The 17487-nt window shown below is 47.5% G+C and overlaps 1 protein-coding gene across 9 annotated transcripts in view; it reads right to left on the bottom strand.

The window, feature by feature from the left end:
- The window catches only part of TIAM1 (TIAM Rac1 associated GEF 1), a 358647-nt gene extending 345903 nt beyond the window's left edge, over nt 1-12744 (bottom strand). For 4 of the 9 annotated variants that reach the window (XM_087418162.1, XM_087418166.1, XM_087418163.1 and 1 more), the window contains exon 1: nt 12593-12712. The gene's annotated coding sequence lies outside the window, so the exon portion shown is untranslated. Of the gene's footprint in view, nt 1-12592 lie in introns of all 9 variants that reach the window. The other 5 variants (XM_087418157.1, XM_087418165.1, XM_087418159.1 and 2 more) reach the window with 3 other exon arrangements.
- Between the last annotated feature and the right edge of the window lie 4743 nt (nt 12745-17487).

The following is a 17487-nucleotide window of genomic DNA, read 5'->3' as shown; positions in this document are numbered from 1 at the left end:
AGACAAGACATGAGATCTCTCTCTCTATGTGCATGTGCCAAGGAAAGGCCATGTGAAGGCATAACCAGGAAGAGAGCCCTCACCAAGAACTTGACCATGCTGGCACCCTAGTCTCAGGACTTCCAGCCTCCAGACCTGAGGAATAGATGTTTGTTGTTTAAGCCACCCAGTCTATGATATTTCCTTATAGCAACCCAAGCTAAGACACCCATCCACCCAACTTCCCCCTCAGAGTGCATGCTGCCTAATTTTGGCTTCTTCTATAGCATCAGATTCATCCCAGCTGAAGACTGCTCAGAAACAACTAAGAGACACCTTCCTCTTGCCAGTGGGTCCTTAAGGAATTTGCCTGTCTCTAGTCTCTCCTGACTACAGACCTTTATTATCTCGGCTTCTCATCTCTTAGCTACTACCCCCCATAGCCCAGCATCTTGGCAATGACCTGTGCACCAGCCATATACACTGAATGCTGATGTTGCAAGCTGGGAGCAAGTTTATCCTCACATATACCAAGCTCCTCCATAGTGGGGCCACAGGCAGAGCCAAGATGAATCTGGCTGAGACCCTGCCCTCGAAGAGTCTGAAGTCTAGGAAAAAAATTCACTGAGACAGACTATGATAACACATCTAACAGAGCCATGAAACATTAGGACAGCAAGGAACCTGCATGAAAACAGCTGATTTCAACCAGATCTGGAAAAAGAGGCAGATTTTGACACGCAAAAATGGGAACAGTCCAGATCTAGAGACAGTGTCAGCCAAAAAAATAGAAAGAGGATGGGATATACCCCAGAGCAAAAGGAACTCCTGTTTCACTGGCTCAAAGTATTTGAGAAAGGAGTCCTGAGACACGAAATGGGAAAGCAGAGCTGGGACCAAAAGGCTAGATAGAGACTTTGAACTTAAAACACACGGTGACACGTCAGAGCCAAGCTTTAGGAAAATCAAATCTCTCAGGACTAAGTACACGTCCATATTACATGTCCTTACTGATTGAATGAGGCAGTTTAACGGAGTGTTTGGACACTCTTGGGGGTTGAATTGTGTCCCCCAAAAAGATATGTTTAAGTCCTAACCCCTAGTACCTATGAACGTGACCTTATTTGGAAACTGGGTCTTTGCAAATATAGTCAAGTTAAGATGAGGTCACATGGGATCAGAGTGGGCCCTACATCCAATGGCTGGTGTATTCTTAGAGAAAGAAGGAGATTTAGAAACAGACACATAGGGCCGGCCCCGTGGCTTAGCGGTTAAGTGCGAGTGCTCCGCTGCTGGCGGCCCGGGTTTGGATCCCAGGCGCGCACCGACGCACCGCTTGTCCAGCCATGCTGGGGCAGCATCCCACATACAGCAACTAGAAAGATGTGCAACTATGACATACAACTATCTACTGGGGCTTTGGGGGAAAAATAAATAAATAAAATTAAATTAAAAAGAAAAAAAGAAAAGAAACAGACACATAATCCCAAGAGGAGAAGACATCCTGCCATGTGAAAAAGGAGGCTGAGATTAGAATGATACTGTTACAAGCCCAGGAATGCCGGGAGCCAGCAGAAGCTGGAAAAGGCAAGAAAGGATTCTTCCCTAGAGCCTTCGGAGGGAGCACGCACGGCCCTGCAGACACCTTGATTTTGGACTTCTAGCATCCAGGACTATGAGAGAATGAATTTCTATCATCTCAGGCCACCCAGTTTGAGACACCTTTTACACAGACATGAATTAAGCTTGACTTGAAAATCATCAACTCTTTAGGACCTTCAAAGAAGATGAGATAGTTCATGAAGGAGGAGGCGATCCTACAGAAAAACTGAGGTCATGAGTCACACCAATGCCTGGAACAGCGGATGTAAGACCACCGTCTAAGGGGAAAGGGGTATAAAGAGAGGGATGCAGTCAACCCTCCCAGGTCAACAACTTTCTAATGACTGAAGGTCTTGGTTCAATCCTAGCCTGAAAGCATCCATCAACAATGGCTAATCCTTCCATTGATAGTTAATCACTGGGCTTCTTGGCTGCTCCCATGGGCTTTCTCATCTTTGCTTGTTTCAGCCAGAATCCACATATTCTTTATTCTTCTCATGGTCCTTATTGTTGAGAAGAGCACTTTGCTATTAACCCCCATGTGTAAATGGATTAAAAACAAAACAAATATGACTTAGGAAACTTAAGTTTCCACTAGTCACCACCTACCCAAAGATGAACATGTACTTAGTTAATGCAATTTTTCTTTTTTTTTGTTTTTGTGAGAAAGATTAGCCCTGAGCTAACATTCGTTGCCAATCCTCCTCTTTTTGCTGAGGAAGACTGGCCCTGAGCTAACATCCGTGCCCATCTTCCTCCACTTCATATGGGATGCCGCCACAGCGTGGCTTGACAAGTGCTGTGTCGGTCCACGCCAGGGATGTGAACCTGTGAACCCCAGGCCAACAAAGCAGAGCGCACGCACTTAACCGCTACGCCACTGGGCCAGCCCCCACAATTTTTCTGATTATAAAAGTAACCCCTACTCATTGTAAAACCTTTCAAAATTAGAGAAAATTATGCATAAGAAAATAAAAATTCCCCTTAACCTCAACACTAAAAGATATTTATTGTTGGTATTTTGGCTATATTTACTATTGGGACCTGATGTAATTAACACAAATACTTTATAATTAAAGAAAAAAACTTTGAAGATGAGATATTTGAGAAGAATCACCCAGACAGACAAAGAAAATGGGAAAAAGAAAACCAGAATGCCTGAGAAAAATGGAGAAGAGTGAGCTTAGTAATCCAAGGCCATTAACTATTTTAACACTGCTAGAGGTCAGAGAGATTTTATTGAAATCAAAGGAGGAAATTCAAAGATACGAATCTCAGAGCATCCTTAAATCAGCTGCAATAACACTCAGGGCATTAAACTAGTGAACTTGACTTGTCCTAATTAAACTAGTGAACTTGACTTGTCCTAATTAAGCTTTCCATTTCAGAATTCCACAAAATAACTTTTTCAAGCTAGAAAAACTGTACCTTAATACTTCCTAGAAAGACTTCCATTTTTTCCCAAATTATCGTCTTCTAGCACCCATAACACAGCAACCAAGACCATATCTTATGCCCTTATAACCTGTCTCCCCAAACCCCTGTAACTCTCAGCTGTCTCGCCTGTGGGCTGGGCCCCAGCATGTCAGAGGAGCTGGCTCTGTGTGCGAATAAAGACAAAGTCCCAGCCCTCTACATTGCTAGTTGCTAGGGGGCCCATAAATTCACCTTTCCTGACTTGGATGGGATTCAGAACTGCTGTATCACAGGCTGAGAAGACATGGATTACTACAATTAAAATTCAGAGGCTGCCCTCCAGAAATAATTTTAGCCCTTCTCACTCTAAGAAGCTACGTTAACTAGTCCTGGTTTGCGTTAACTAGTCCTGGTTTGCATTAACCAGTCCTAGTTTAAAGACCATTCACTTTGATTTCTAAAGTCTTTGGCAAGAAGACTCCAGATTCCTAATACTAACCTGCAACTTTTACAAATAAAGTCCATCTGGTTTTGACTCCATTTCCTCGAAGAAACAGAAAGTCATTTGGGGGTTTCTTAATTGAAGTGAACTGAAATCACGCAACAGGCTCCCACAAACCTTTTTCTTTAAGGTAACTTGAATGGTTTGATACAATTGGTGAAGGTTTACAGGACCAAGGTTGCAAGCAGATTCAATGCCCAAATTAAAGTAATTAACTGTCAGGGGAAAAAAAAAAAAAGAAAAAAACCACAGGGTGAATTTTTTTAATCTATTTTAAAATAATTAGATTGTTAAATTGTTTAGTTAAGTGAAACTCATAGTTATGAGGTTTTAATTTTCTAAATTACAATGAAATGTTAAAGTTTAATTGATATAACTGTAGAATTGAAATGATTATTTCTAATCACAGAGATTTCAAGATGAGATAATTATTCTAATATTCATCAAACTTTCCTAAAATGTCACAGTAGATCTTCCATTGCACTTGGAATATTTTATCTGAAAATATTTTTAGTGCTTAATAAACTGCCTGAGAGGAGTAACATTATAATGTTCAGCCTGCAAATATTTTTCCTGCCATAATATCAACCACAGCAGTTTTAAGGGCTAAGGATGAGCCTTTCATGATACAGTCATTAGCAATATCCTGAAATCATTAAATGGGTGAAATTGTTCAAACACTGAGAAACACAAAACATCTGAAACTATTGTTAAATTTTTTTAAACTTGCTATCCTAAAAAAGAAAGATACTTTATTAAATTCCAGCCAAAATAATAACCAAAATCTTAAAAATAACCAAAATAACCCAATGCCTCAGATGATTATTTTTTTTTAATTTTTTATTTTATTTATTTACTTTTTTCCCCCCAAAGCCCCAGTAGAAAGTTGTATGTCACAGCTGCACATCCTTCTAGTTGCTGTATGTGGGACGCGGCCTCAGCATGGCAGGAAAAGCAGTGCGTCGGTACACGCCCGGGGTCCGAACCCGGGCCGCCAGACGCGGAGCGCATGCACTTAACCGCTAAGCCACGGGGCCGGCCCATATGATTGATTATTAATCTGATAGCTCACTTCCAAATATCCAGAAAACATAAGATCTTTTCTTAAGTAAAGAAGTTTAAATATGTGATCTCTAATAGTGTTTGTGTCTTTTTGTGTGTGTGTGTGTGAGGAAGACTGGCTCTGAGCTAACATCCATTGCCAATCCTCCTCTTTTTGCTAAGGAAGATTAGCTCTGAGCTAACATCTGTGCCCATCTTCCTCTATTTTGTATGTGGGATGCCGCCACAACATGGCTTGATGAGCAGGGCGTAGGTCCGTGCCCAGGATCCGAACCTGCAAACCCTGGGCTGGCAAATTGGAGTGCGCAAACTTAACCACTATGCCACTGGGCCAGCCCCGTGTTTGTGTCTTTTGAATGCAGAATTTCTTAACCTCTGCACTACAGACTACGGACCAGATAATTCTTTGTTCTGGGGGACTGTCCTGTGCATTACAGGATATTAGCAACATCCCTGGCTCTACCATCTAGACACCAGATATCTCCTTGTATCTAAATAGATGCCAGGGGCCGGCCCCGTGGCTTAGCGGTTGAGTGCGCGCGCTCCGCTGCTGGCGGCCCGGGTTCGGATCCCGGGCGTGCACTGACGCACCGCTTCTCGGGCCATGCTGGGGCCGCGTCCCACATGCAGCAGCTGGAAGGATGTGCAGCTATGACATGCAACAATCTACTGGGGCTTTGGGGGGAAAATAAATAAATAAAATCTTTAAAAAAAAAAAAAAAAAAAGAAAGTGAAATATAGAATTACCATATGACATAGCAATTCTACTCTTAGGTATATACCAAAAAGAATTTAAAACAAGTATTCAAACAAATATTTGTAAACTAATGTCCATAGCAGTAATTACTCACAATAGCCAAAAGGTGGAACCAACCCAAATGTCCATCAACTGATGAACGGATAGGTGAAATATGGTATATCCATACAATGAAATATTACTTGGCAATAAAAAGGAATGAAGTACTGATACATGCTACAACATGGATGACGCTTGAAAACATTATGCTAAATGAAAGAAGACAGTCACAATAGACCACATATTAAATGACTCCATTTACATGTAACAGCCAGAACAGGCAAATCTATAGAGACCGAAAGTAGGTAGAGCAATGGTTACCAGAGGCTGGAGGGAGAGGTGGGGAAGGAAAGTGAGTGATAATGGGTTTCTTTTGGAGGTGATGAAAATGTTCTAAAATGGATTATGGTGATGGTTACACAACTCTGTAAATATACCAAAAACCACTGAATGGTACACTTTAAAGAACTGAATTGTATGGCATGTAAATTATCTCTTAATAAAGTTGTTATAAAAACAAAACAACCTATAGACATGGCATTGAAGACTTAATCATGCTTACAGAACCCAATCTTACCAACCCTGATGGATGACAGAAGCTGGGGTATTAACAGGGAGGAAAGACAGATCAGGACACCAATATTCTCCTTCTACAAAGGGGAGGTTAAAGGTCACTGTCATCGGTTGCAGGAACTAAATTAGAGGTCTATGTAAATAATATAAAAATTGAATAATCAATATAGAACTACAAATATAATCATCAAAAGTCTAGAGAATGAAGGAAGGAGTTGAGATGCAATAAGTAAGCTTAACTGTCATTTATCATAATAGGAAGTCAATAAATAAAAGTGGTATATGCATATTATTTAGAGATATAAAGATAACCACAAAAAAAATCAACAAAAGTGACTGGAGAGGGCCGGCCCCATGGCTTAGCGGTTAAGTGCACGCGCTCCGCTGCTGGCTGCCCGGGTTCAGATCCCGGGCGCGCACCAACGCCCCGCTTCTCCGGCCATGCTGAGGCCGCGTCCCACATACAGCAACTAGAAGGATGTGCAGCTATGACATACAACTATCTACTGGGGCTTTGGGGGAATAAATAAATAAATAAATAAAATTATTAAAAAAAAAAAGTGGAGAGTACAGGAGGGGGTGGGAACAAAACACGATGGGGACAGATGACTATTGTTTTTCATAAACTCATCTGTTCTTTCAGTTTGTTAATACTATATGGAATTACTTTGCATATTGTTTTAAGAATCAAATCAAACTTGGCATTACTTGAGTTGAAGAATCTGCATGAAATGAGAGTATACTTTATATCAGAAAACATATTAAACTGATCATCATCACTGACTGAAATTGTGATTGAAGCACACCAGAGCAAAACTGACTCAAGCTTTTAGCCATAGACTGTATCCCTCTCAAGGCAGCTTAGAAGTGTATGTTAGATGCTTAAGAGAACAAGGAACATGTAGAAAGCCCCTGTGTAGGGCAGACAGTAAGAATCAGCATTAGAAGGTCAAAGCTTCACCATGGCAAGAACATTCGAAAGTCCTAACAACTTTGGGATCCAAAGGACATTTTGGATGAAAGAAAATACACATGGCATTCTCCCCACACAGCAGACCCCAGTTTAAACTCATTTTAAAAACCAAAAAGTGAAGGCAGAGGCCGCTTACCACCAGAACCATCAGGAAAGTACTACATATTATTTATAAAAAACATAATCAGGGTTACGACTTTGACACTTGGGACTCAGGATTGCGGCCAAACTGGGGCACTTTCGAGAATGTCAGAAGGTAGAACTAATAATGACACCAGGCAACAGGCATGACCAGAGGTGTCCCAGAGAGCATGGGGCCTGACAGGCATGGAAAGGGGGGCACGTGGTTATCAGAACCTGGGAGCTACAGCACACTACAGAACTCGCCCTCTGTGGCCTCACTTTCCAAGGACATCCTTGTGTCACAAGAAGAGATGGACGTGCACATTTTGCAAAAAGGACAAAAATTATCACATTACCTCAGTTAGTTGGGTCAGCGCCTATTAAGTCCAAAAAAAAACAAAATCCACATAAGGTCATGGCGAGAATAAACCCACAGTTTTGAGCCTCTAAAACAGTGCCCAAAAAGCAAGTGGGAACTAACTAATGAGTTCAAGACTCTCCTAGTCTTTCCTCCTAGGAATCTTCATTTGCCTGGAATGTGGTCAAGTGCTCTGCACCCGAGCCAGGTGATGCGGCTGGGTCAAAAGAGATCTTGTCCCCAGGATCTTAAGAAGCACTGGGGCAGTCAAGCCTTGGGCTGGAATCTCTCCCCGTCAAAAACTCCAGGAGGCCTCCAATGTGGAGGAGAAAAAGGAGGCAAAGCAGACCTCCTCCTCAGGGCCCCTCAGAGTCAATCTGTAGACCTCAGGCCCACCACCACTCCCTCTTCTGGGAAAATCCCATCCACCCCCTTTCCGTGGTCCTGACAACTCCACAGAGAGGATTCCGGGACCCATGACTCACCCTGACCTCCCCCTCCCTCGGGGATGACCTGGAAGCTTTCCAGGGCTCATTATCACCTCTGCAGAGGGCAGAGGAAACCAGGAGCAGGAACTAGAATGGATCTATGTCTACAAGGCTAGCAGCTCCTGGTCAAGGAGCGGGACGGCGGGCAGGCAGGAGAGCTGTCGGCTGGAGGCAGCCATCGCAAAGGCGGCTTCTTTCTGCAGGATATCCTGTCTTCTCTGTGGCCTCAGAGAACTGTGTTTGGGGTTTTCAAGGAAAAGCAACTGAATCTCTGTAGCCGAATCTCCCATCTACTCCCCCCCATTCCAAGCCAGGCTTGGGCACCCCAGTCCACTGTCTCCCAATCACGTATTCCCTCACACACCTGCACACTAATCCTTCGGTATTTAAAAAAAATCATGCTCTATGGGGGCAGAAGCTGAAATTAAACAATGCAGGTGGTCTTTTTTTTTTTAAAGCAAAGACACTCCCCCCTCCCTTTTAATTCTCCTCCTTCATGAATCCAAAGTGGCCCCAGCCAGAAAACGTGCAGAATCTTTCATATTATACTTCGGTTTTGCTGGGCTCCAAAATGCTTGGTCCCCCTTCCCTCCAACTACATCCAAGTCTCCCTTTACGGACAGAAACTCCGTGACAACACCGAGATGCAAAGGGCCTTGACCCATTCTGAAAAGGAGGATGCACTGCTGAGAGAACCTTCCTCCCACAGAGTTCTCTGCTAAATCACCACTCTTTGTTTAACATCCTTTGAATGCACACAATTGACCGGCTCTTATATCATGCCCGTATTGTGGACCCCGCTGGTTTCAATGAACTGAGACCCCACTGGCGATAGAATGCGAGTCTCTCAGCTCAGCCTCAGCCCGACTAGAGAGGAACCACTTCACCTAGCAAAAGAGCTCCAAGGTCTTCTAGAAAACCTCACACAGGCACGGGAGGAATCTCTCCATATCCACAGTCTAGACCTTTATGAATTTCTTAATGAGGTCCCTGGAGACCACAGCAACAGTGAAACTCTTATGCTGGAGGGGTGTGGAGGAAGGTGCCAGAGGTTGGGAAGGGGATAGAAGAGAAAAACCCACCTAAATATTAACGTCTTGTAGCTCTTACACTAGAGCATTGTTTTATTTTCAAAACATTCTGTTCCTTGTGGAGTACTGCTTTATTTTTGAGTGCCTCCTGTATTTCACAATAAAAAAAAAAAAACTTTTAAAATAAGTGATTTGGACTACAATGATGAGAATTTTTTTCACATGGGTGTTATTACTTATATGAAACTATTTAGAGATGAAATGACCTTAAGTTTGGAAATGTGAAAAACAGAAAAATTTTGCTGGGGCCTTGCAAATCTGTTTTTTTCTGGTCCTATATTGAGGGAAAAACAAAAAACAAAAGAGACACACTCAGAAACATACACTGTATCTATCTGCTTAATTTAGAAAGGAAAATGTATATGTATATATGCATGTATGTATATACACACACGCACTCATGCCCAGTGAAACAGTGTTTTTAATAGAGGGATCTTTATCAATAAGGATCTTTCTCAACCACAAGCCTGATCCTGTGGGGTTCAGGAATCTCAAAGGACTCTGTACATTGCCCATGGGTACCAAATGCTCTCTCTGTCGTCGTCTTCTCACCCCTCCTGTAGTCTCACACAGGCAGAAGCCCTGACTTCTAGGTGAGGTGTCCATGCAATTCCTAAGCTCTCACTTGCATTTGGAAAAGACAGGACTGGTGCTGCCTTTCCTCTCTGGTTTAGAGGGGGCGGGGAGGAGAGCTGCAGGGGGAAAGGAGAGGGAGTCTTTAGCCCAGCTCTTTGGATGAGCCTTAGAGTGGAGTTAAATTGTCAGCTAATGAGATTTCCTAACCACGTGCTCCCTTTTAAGTCTAGGCCCCCAACTGATTTGATCCCCAGACAGCAGCAGGGCACAAAGCTGCCTTAGGCATCCCTAAGGGACAGAGAATTCCCGGAACATGTGCAGGAAGGATTGAAATCATTTCTGGGAGTAGAATTTTAAATAGGTTATCATACGCATTAATTGATATCTAGCAATAACGCTACTGGTCACGAAGGTTGCAGGACTCAGCCTCCACTTGGGGTGACCTAGGCAGGCCCAAGGAAGCAGAGTGTTCCCTGTGGGCCTCTGTGCGCACTGGCCAGACTGCAGGTCCCTCACCTAGTTTTTGTTCGTTTCTTTGTTTGGGCTGGTAAAGGCCCCTGGGGTCTACATTCAAAGGATGTGTTATCCGACCCAGCTCAATAATTTGCCCCAACCAGCAAAAGGGTGTTGAAACAGGAATTTTCCAATAACATCTTATTCCGTACCCAAGCCAGAGACTGTCTTTTCCAAACTATTTATCTGATTATGTGTTGGTGAGGAGTTTTTCTTGCTTTGGTTTTTGTTTTTCCTGTATGAAACTGGCTTCTCTCTTTGCCTATAGAAAATCAGCCATGCCGAGCTGGTGGAGCAGCGGAAAAACAAGTCAAAACACACTGACAGCATTTTGAAGATATTCAATGAAATCAATTCTCTGCTTCTACCTTCCCTAGTTAGTCAGCAGCCTCCTCCTTAGGTTTATTTCTTCTCTATTCAAAGATAATTACTTAGCAACTTTGGTGTTTACCACTCAGAGACCACGTCCTTGGCGGAGCTCTTTACTGTGGGGGTATAAAAGAGCATATTCCAGACACCAGCCATTTACCAGGCTTCTGCTACAAGCCACAGCTCAAATTTCACTTCTACCAGGAAGTGTTCCCTCCCTGCCTCCAGGTATCTCTTTGTTCAAACCTCCCTCCGCCCGCGGGTTAAGCACTTTGCACAGCCGCCATTGGTTCGCAGGCCACCGCTTAGCACCTGGACAAGTTTCCCCTCCTCCAAACCCAGGCCTGGGCCTCAGCATAGCCTTGAGGAAGAAGGAAGGAAGAACAAATAAAACCTAGTGGAAATTCAAACACATAAAAAGGAGCTGTAAGCGATCAGACGAATATAGTTAAACCTAAGGCCAAGTAAAACAAGCTGTGTTTGAAGCTGAAAACAGCAGTCCTCCTCGGGCTTCTTAAAATAAAATAGGAGCTGGGAGAGCGAAGAATGGGGGTTAGAGACATGGGGTCGGCCTCTACAACAGAGTACCTCTCACAGGGAAACACTATTCCAGCGTTTCATAGGCGGCACTCACTGTACAAAGGAGTTGATTTATACTGTCGCTTAAACCTTCCCCCCCAAACGGGGTTATTTATTAACCCCACTTTACAGACGGGAAAACTGAGACGCAGGGAGATTAAGTAGCTTGGCCTGGATCACCCAGCTTGAGTGACGCTGAGCAGGTACTGGAAGCCGGGTTTGTCTGACCTCAGCGCCCAGGCTCTCAACCGCTGCTCCAGCGCAAAGTGTGCGCCAAGTCAGCACGCGTGGGTAACCCGACACAGACCGCTCCGCCTCAAGGATGCTCCCTCCACAGCTGCTCCGTGGAGCCGCGTGGGTACCACCGAAGCGGGCACGGATTGGCCAGCGTCCCCAAGGGCTCGCGCGCGTCCTTCAAGACTTGCCAGCATGCAGGAAAAGGCAGACTCGGAATCAACCTGGGCCGATCCGAGGGCAAGGGCAGAGGATGCTACTGGAAGGGAGGGGAGCGTGGCTCGGTCAGCGCCCCGACGCCCGCCAATCTGAGAGGGCCCCTGGCCGGGACACGGCGCCTCTGGGTGCTGGGGGTCTGGGGGCGCCATGGGCGGCGGCGACTGGGCGCGAAGGCGCCGTCTGGGCGTCTTTTCCCTGCAGCATCTCGCCAGGAGGCCGGGGGAGGGGGCGTCACCTGACAGCACGCACCAACTTCTCCCTGCTCGGAGGGGGCGCGCGGCGGCGGCCCGGGCCGGGGGAGCGCGGCGCGCAGCTCTCACCCAATGGCGACATCTGTAAACAAAAGCGGGCCCGACGCGGGTCCCCCGCCGGGCGGTGAGCGGCGCGGCGCAGCAGCATCGAGCGGCCGAGCCCGCGAGAGGGAGAGGCGGGGTCGGGATCGGCGCGGGGACCCAACGCACAGCCCCGGGACCCCGCGCCCGGACCCGTCATTGTCTGCGCGCGCGCAGAATGCCGCTTTAAATGCCCCCTCCCAGGTCAGCCGCAGGTCCTCGGCCCTGTGTGCCGCCCCCCAGGCTCTCCGCCCCGTGTGTGTGGCCCCGAGTGCCGCACGGATCGCCAAGGTGAGCGCCCAGGCAGCGTCGCCGAAAACCCAGGCCTGGAGGTGCCCAAGTCGGGGACGGAGACACACACACACAGGCACACGCACGCACATGCATGCCCTCCCCGAAGTTGATAAAAATCAGCCGACAAATACAAAGTGCCGCCGCCGCCGCAGGTCAGCGCTGACCTCCTGCTGCCGGGAAGACCGAATGCCGACGCCTGGACACTGTCACTTCCATTCGGCGCCGGGCACCTGGGCGCCGCGGGCGCGTCTTCCTCCTGACTGCTCCCTCGCGCGAGGGATGTCTCCTCCTGCCTCCCCTCGCCAGCTCCCCACCTCCCAAGTGTGTGAACACGAAAACAATACGAGTAAAGCCCAATCGGGGGGAGCTAGGACCCGCCGGGAGCCCCCGTGTGCGGGAGACGGGGGTCAGGACGTGCCCATCACGGGCAGAGCGGCTCCGGGCATCCTCATCGTCGACCCCCGGGACGGCTCCGGCCAGCCGGCCCGCGCCCCCCCGGCCTGCGGTACTCACCCGCGACGCTCGTCCCGGATCTCCGCGACGGGGCCGGGGACAATGCGGGGCTGCCGGGCTCCCGGGGCTGCGGGCGCCGAGGCGATCACCGCGCTGCAGAGCTGCGCGCCCGACGGCGGCGGCGCTGCTCGGCCCGGCAGCGCTCCGGCCCGCTCGCCGTCTGCCAATGGGAGGTGTCAGGGCGCCTCCGCCGGCGGCCTCGGGGGCGGGGCCGCGGGAGCCCGTGGGAAACCGAACTCCGATTGGGCCGCCTGACAATCGCTCCGCCTCCGACCGGCCAATCAAAGACGGCAGATACAGGAGCGGGGCGTTCGGAGTTGGGCTGGAGAGTGACAACAGGCGCACGCTGGGTACCCGGGCTGCATCCCGGCTTGGGGCGCGCGGCCGGAGGGATGCGGGCGCCGCGCGCTCCGGGGCTACCTTCCCACGAGGCTCCCGCGGCGGGGCTGGGGAGAGCGGGGGAAGGCAGAGGAGGCGCGGCGGGCCGGGGATCAGCCAGGGAGCCCCTAACAAAGCAGCTTTGGGAGGGCCGAGCGGCCTCCGCCTCCTCCGGCAATAGGTCCGCGAAGCTGCCAGTCACCCTGCATAGGTGGAGGTGGCCAATGACGTACAGAGAAGGAGCTCGAGTTGGCGCGCGCGCGCGGTTCGGCATCGGTGGGATTGGTCGGAGGTAAAGGATTTTCCTGCCACCTAAGGCAGAGAGGAAAGGGGAACGGAACGGGGGAGGGGAAGAACCAAAATGCGTTGTACCTGCGACACGTGCTCTGGCTTGGGAGGCGTGTGCCTGGATCTAGAAGGAGACAAGAACTTTTTTACGAGGGAAAGAAAATCCTAACGTAATCCCTCTCTGTGGATGGTGGGGGATGTTAGCGCTAACCAGGCTCCAGGTAGGGCACGGTGGCCTTAACCGAGCCCTGGCGAGGCCAGGACTCACCGGTTGACTCACCTTGCCCAGCAAATGAATCTGAAATCACAGCGTGGGGCTCGGGTCTCCCATTCACCTAGGGGGCAGAGTACGTGACTCGGGCAAGGGTCACACAGACCTCCTGGTCTCTTCTGTGAAATCCGGAAACGATGTTTGCCGTTTACCTTTCGCGAGGTGGTGAGGGACATGGAAACCGGGAAGCCGACTGTAGAGACTCTGACGAAAGCTCGTCCCCACGCCGGGCAGTGCTTCCTCCTCACCTGAAGAGCTTTGGACTTCACCATTATGAACAAAGGCTGCGGTGAATGTTCATTATAGCTGATTCGGTGGACACGTTCGTCCCAAGGGGGTGGGAAGGCCAGTGCTCCCTGGGTTATCTGGTCGAAAACAAAAGGAATTGCCCCCCGTGTCAGAGGGTAAAGCTCAGCTGGAAAATTAAAAGTCATCCTTGACTTCTCCCTCCTCTTCCCCTCTATTCTTGCATATCCCTGACCTCCTCCCGGCCCTCTCTCACCAGACCACATCAAACGCCTCCCGTGTCTTCCTACGCCAGGCCTTGCCTCCTGAAATCTATTCTCCACTTTGCAGAATCGTCCTTCTGAAAGAAAAGCCTCATTTTGCTCTGTCACCTCTGGGTCTCTTCCCTTTGCCCAGAACTCCCCCGCCCCCATACTTTCCTTTCACTTGTCTGATTCTTACCCATTCCTCAGATCCCAGCTTCACAGGCAATGCAGTCATGCAGTAGAAGTTTGCTGGACTCCAACTGTGCAGCAGACAGTCCTGTAGACACTGGGGACATCCTGTACCCAGTCGAGGTTAGATACCCACATCCCCCAGCCCCAGTGCTCCCACCACCCCCGGTATTACATGGGGCTGAAATTGCAAGTTAATCATGTCCTCCATCAGCACAGCACTCCATTAGATCCAGGATCTTATCTGTCTTGCATCTGCTGTATTCCACTGCCTAGCATACTACTTGGCGCTTGTGGGTCGCTCAGAAATATTTAATCAATGAACTAACTATAGAGGAGCTATAATGAGAGGCAAGAGCTTTGAAGATTTGAAGTGCTTTTAAAACATCAGTTTGAGAAGAACAGTTGGGATAGTAGTTCTCAGAGCAATAGGTCCACGAGGTCCCTACAGGTGTTGCAGGGAGGATTTTGAGTGAAGTTTGAGAGATTTTCCCAAAGACAGCCTTTCAAAAAACTACCTTCATCTCAGCCAATACCTCGCGCAAGCTTCTCAATGCAGAATTGTTCCTTTGTGAAGATTTTCATCCCGAGAGAGAGAGCAATTTCTTACAAGTTCTTAACCTGTTACAAGCCACCATCTTGGAAGGGGAACATATATATATAGTATATTTATAACATTATATTATTTATATATATTTAATTAACATATAAAATTAGTAGAGGGTTTCCCCTAAGGATATTCAGAAATACATTTGTCCAAGTTCTGGAGTCAGGCTGCCGAGTTTCGAATCAGCCCTATCATTTTCTAGCTGTGACCTTGGGCAAATTACTTCAGACCTCTGTGCCTCAGTTTCCCCATCTATATAATTGGGATGATAATAGTGCCCACCGCATAGGCTTGGTATGAAGATGAATGAGTTAATATTAGTAATGTGCTTAGAAGAGTGCCTGGCACATTGTAGCATTAAATAGTGTTTATTAAGTAAATAAGCATCTTCCACTGGAGACACGTGTGGTAGGGCCTGCTGAGGCCTCCTGTGTTAGTGGCAGGTTACGAAAGGCTTTCCTGGAAGTGAGTAGTCGAATCTCTCCTCTCTGCCTCACTCAGGACTGCCGCGATCATGGCCATCCTGTTAAGGAGGTAACATTGTTGCAAGGTGAGTCAGAGGACTCCTCAGAGTGGCCATGTCCTTGCCTTGAGCATAGCCCTTTCTGCTCCTAGGAAATCTGAAAAGCAGTTAACAGGCAGAACTCTGGAGTTAGACTGGCTGGTTTGAATCCCAGCTGCACCACTTTCCAGCTCTAGAGCCTTGAGCAGGTTACTTAATCTTTCATAAACCTCGCGTTCTCATTCTATAAAATAGAATAGGAGTAATACAGCCTAAGGCATAAGGATGTTGAGGGGATTAAAAAACGTCATGCACAGCACATAATATGCACTCATAAAAGTTAGTTATTGGGTTTAGCTAAGTTAACTAAACTCTGAACCACAGTTTCCTCATCTTTAAAATGGAACGATAACATTTCATTAAGTGGTTGAAAAACCCGAATGAGACAGTATAAGAGACATGCTTAGCCCCACCCATAAAGGGGAGATGGATACCTGGGAAACCACCATCTGGGCCCTTTCCTCTTTCACCCTCTCCCCTAGCCCCACCTACATCAACACGGTAGGACTTCGCCTCTCAGCCTCTGCTCAGTGCTGTACCTGTGAGGCTTTACTCCCACAGTCGTGGTGCTGCCACTGAGGTTAATGGAATGAGGCTGACCCAGCCTTTGGGTACATTTCTTGACCTGGAAAACCTGAAAGCTGCAGGTTTCTGTTCTCTTTCTTGTCTCTGCTCCACACAATACGTTGCTGCTTCACACCGTGGCAAAGAGAATGGGGCGTTTTGATTAAAACACAGACAAATGCCATCTGGCAGAGTATTCTGGCGTCCCGTCTCCTGAGGGCACTGTTGACATCTAAGGAGAACATAACATTGGCATTAAAGGAAAAAATGGAGTGGTCAAAGGCAGAATTAAGGGTTTAGGACAGGAGAATGAGCAGAAATTACATTTTTAGTACATGACCCCAACTTCAACTACGAGTTAACATTTCCTACCCACCACTCATGGAAAGCCTCACTAAATAGAGTCACAGCTAAGTCACAACAAATGGCCCTCCCTAATATGGCTACACCACAGAGATGAGCCCACACCCTCCACTCCAAGCAGCCCTGCATCGCCTCTGTTCCTGACCTGGTCTTCCATTCGAACAGATGCTCCCTGAGGGCAGGGCTGAGGTCTGTTTGGTTGACTGCTGTAACTCTAATGTCCAGAACAGAGCGTGGCACACAGTAGGTGCTCAATAAATATTTATGGTATGGTGTAGTTTTGTCTCCAACTAAATTTAAGCTCCTTAAGGGCACGCTTTACTCTCTTGGAGCTTACACACCATGTGTGTTCATTTAATATTTGCTGCAAAAGCACTTAATGGGGGGCTGGCCCAGTGGCATAGTGATTAAGTTCGCATGCTCTGCTTTGGTGGCCCAGGGTTTACAGGTTCAGATCCCAGGCACAGACATACGCACCACTCACCAAGCCATGCTGTGGTGGTATCCCACATACAAAACAGAGGAAGATTGGCATAGATGTTAGCTCAGGGCCAATCTTCCTCACCAAAAAAAAAAAAAAAAAAAACCTAATCTGGCCTGGGTGTTTCCAAGAGCCCCCTTCACCCTTGGACTGCAACACCCCATCCTCATCCACAGAGGGACAATCCTAGTAGATAGGACTCTAGCCACTGCTGCAACGGGATTTAAAAGTGACACGAACTGGTTTAATTTATAAATATCTGGAATGACAAATATAATGGATGATGAACACATCATTTCATTGCAAGTGGTATGATTTTTAAAACTACCTGTGGGAAGGGAGGAAAGAAGAAAAGAAGGAGAAAGAAAGAAAAGGAGGGAAGGAAGAAAGAAAAGCAAAAAGAGGCACAAATCAATACCCCAGCATTTCCATCAGGACCTTTGAATCTGCCTGACTCCTGAGCTGACTCTACCCAGGACCAGCTTCATGGACGTGTGACCTGTGCGGTCCCGCACTCAGAAGGACCCCACGCTTGGTTTCAAGTTCTGCTATTGCTGTCTAAAATCCTAATTTTTGAACAAGGAGCCCTGCATTTTCATTTTGCTCTGGGCTCTACAAATTATGTAGCCTGTCCTTGCCACATCCCTTCCACTCCTGGGTATTTCATCCTTGGTCCTCCTTGACCCCCAAAAGTTTGTACT

This window comes from Ceratotherium simum, chromosome 27 (assembly GCF_057802395.1).
Source record: "Ceratotherium simum simum isolate JZ-2026a chromosome 27, ASM5780239v1, whole genome shotgun sequence".
NCBI classification, from domain to species: domain Eukaryota; kingdom Metazoa; phylum Chordata; class Mammalia; order Perissodactyla; family Rhinocerotidae; genus Ceratotherium; species Ceratotherium simum.
Note: the sequence above shows the minus strand (reverse complement) of the source record. Positions and strands in the feature narration are given on the sequence as shown.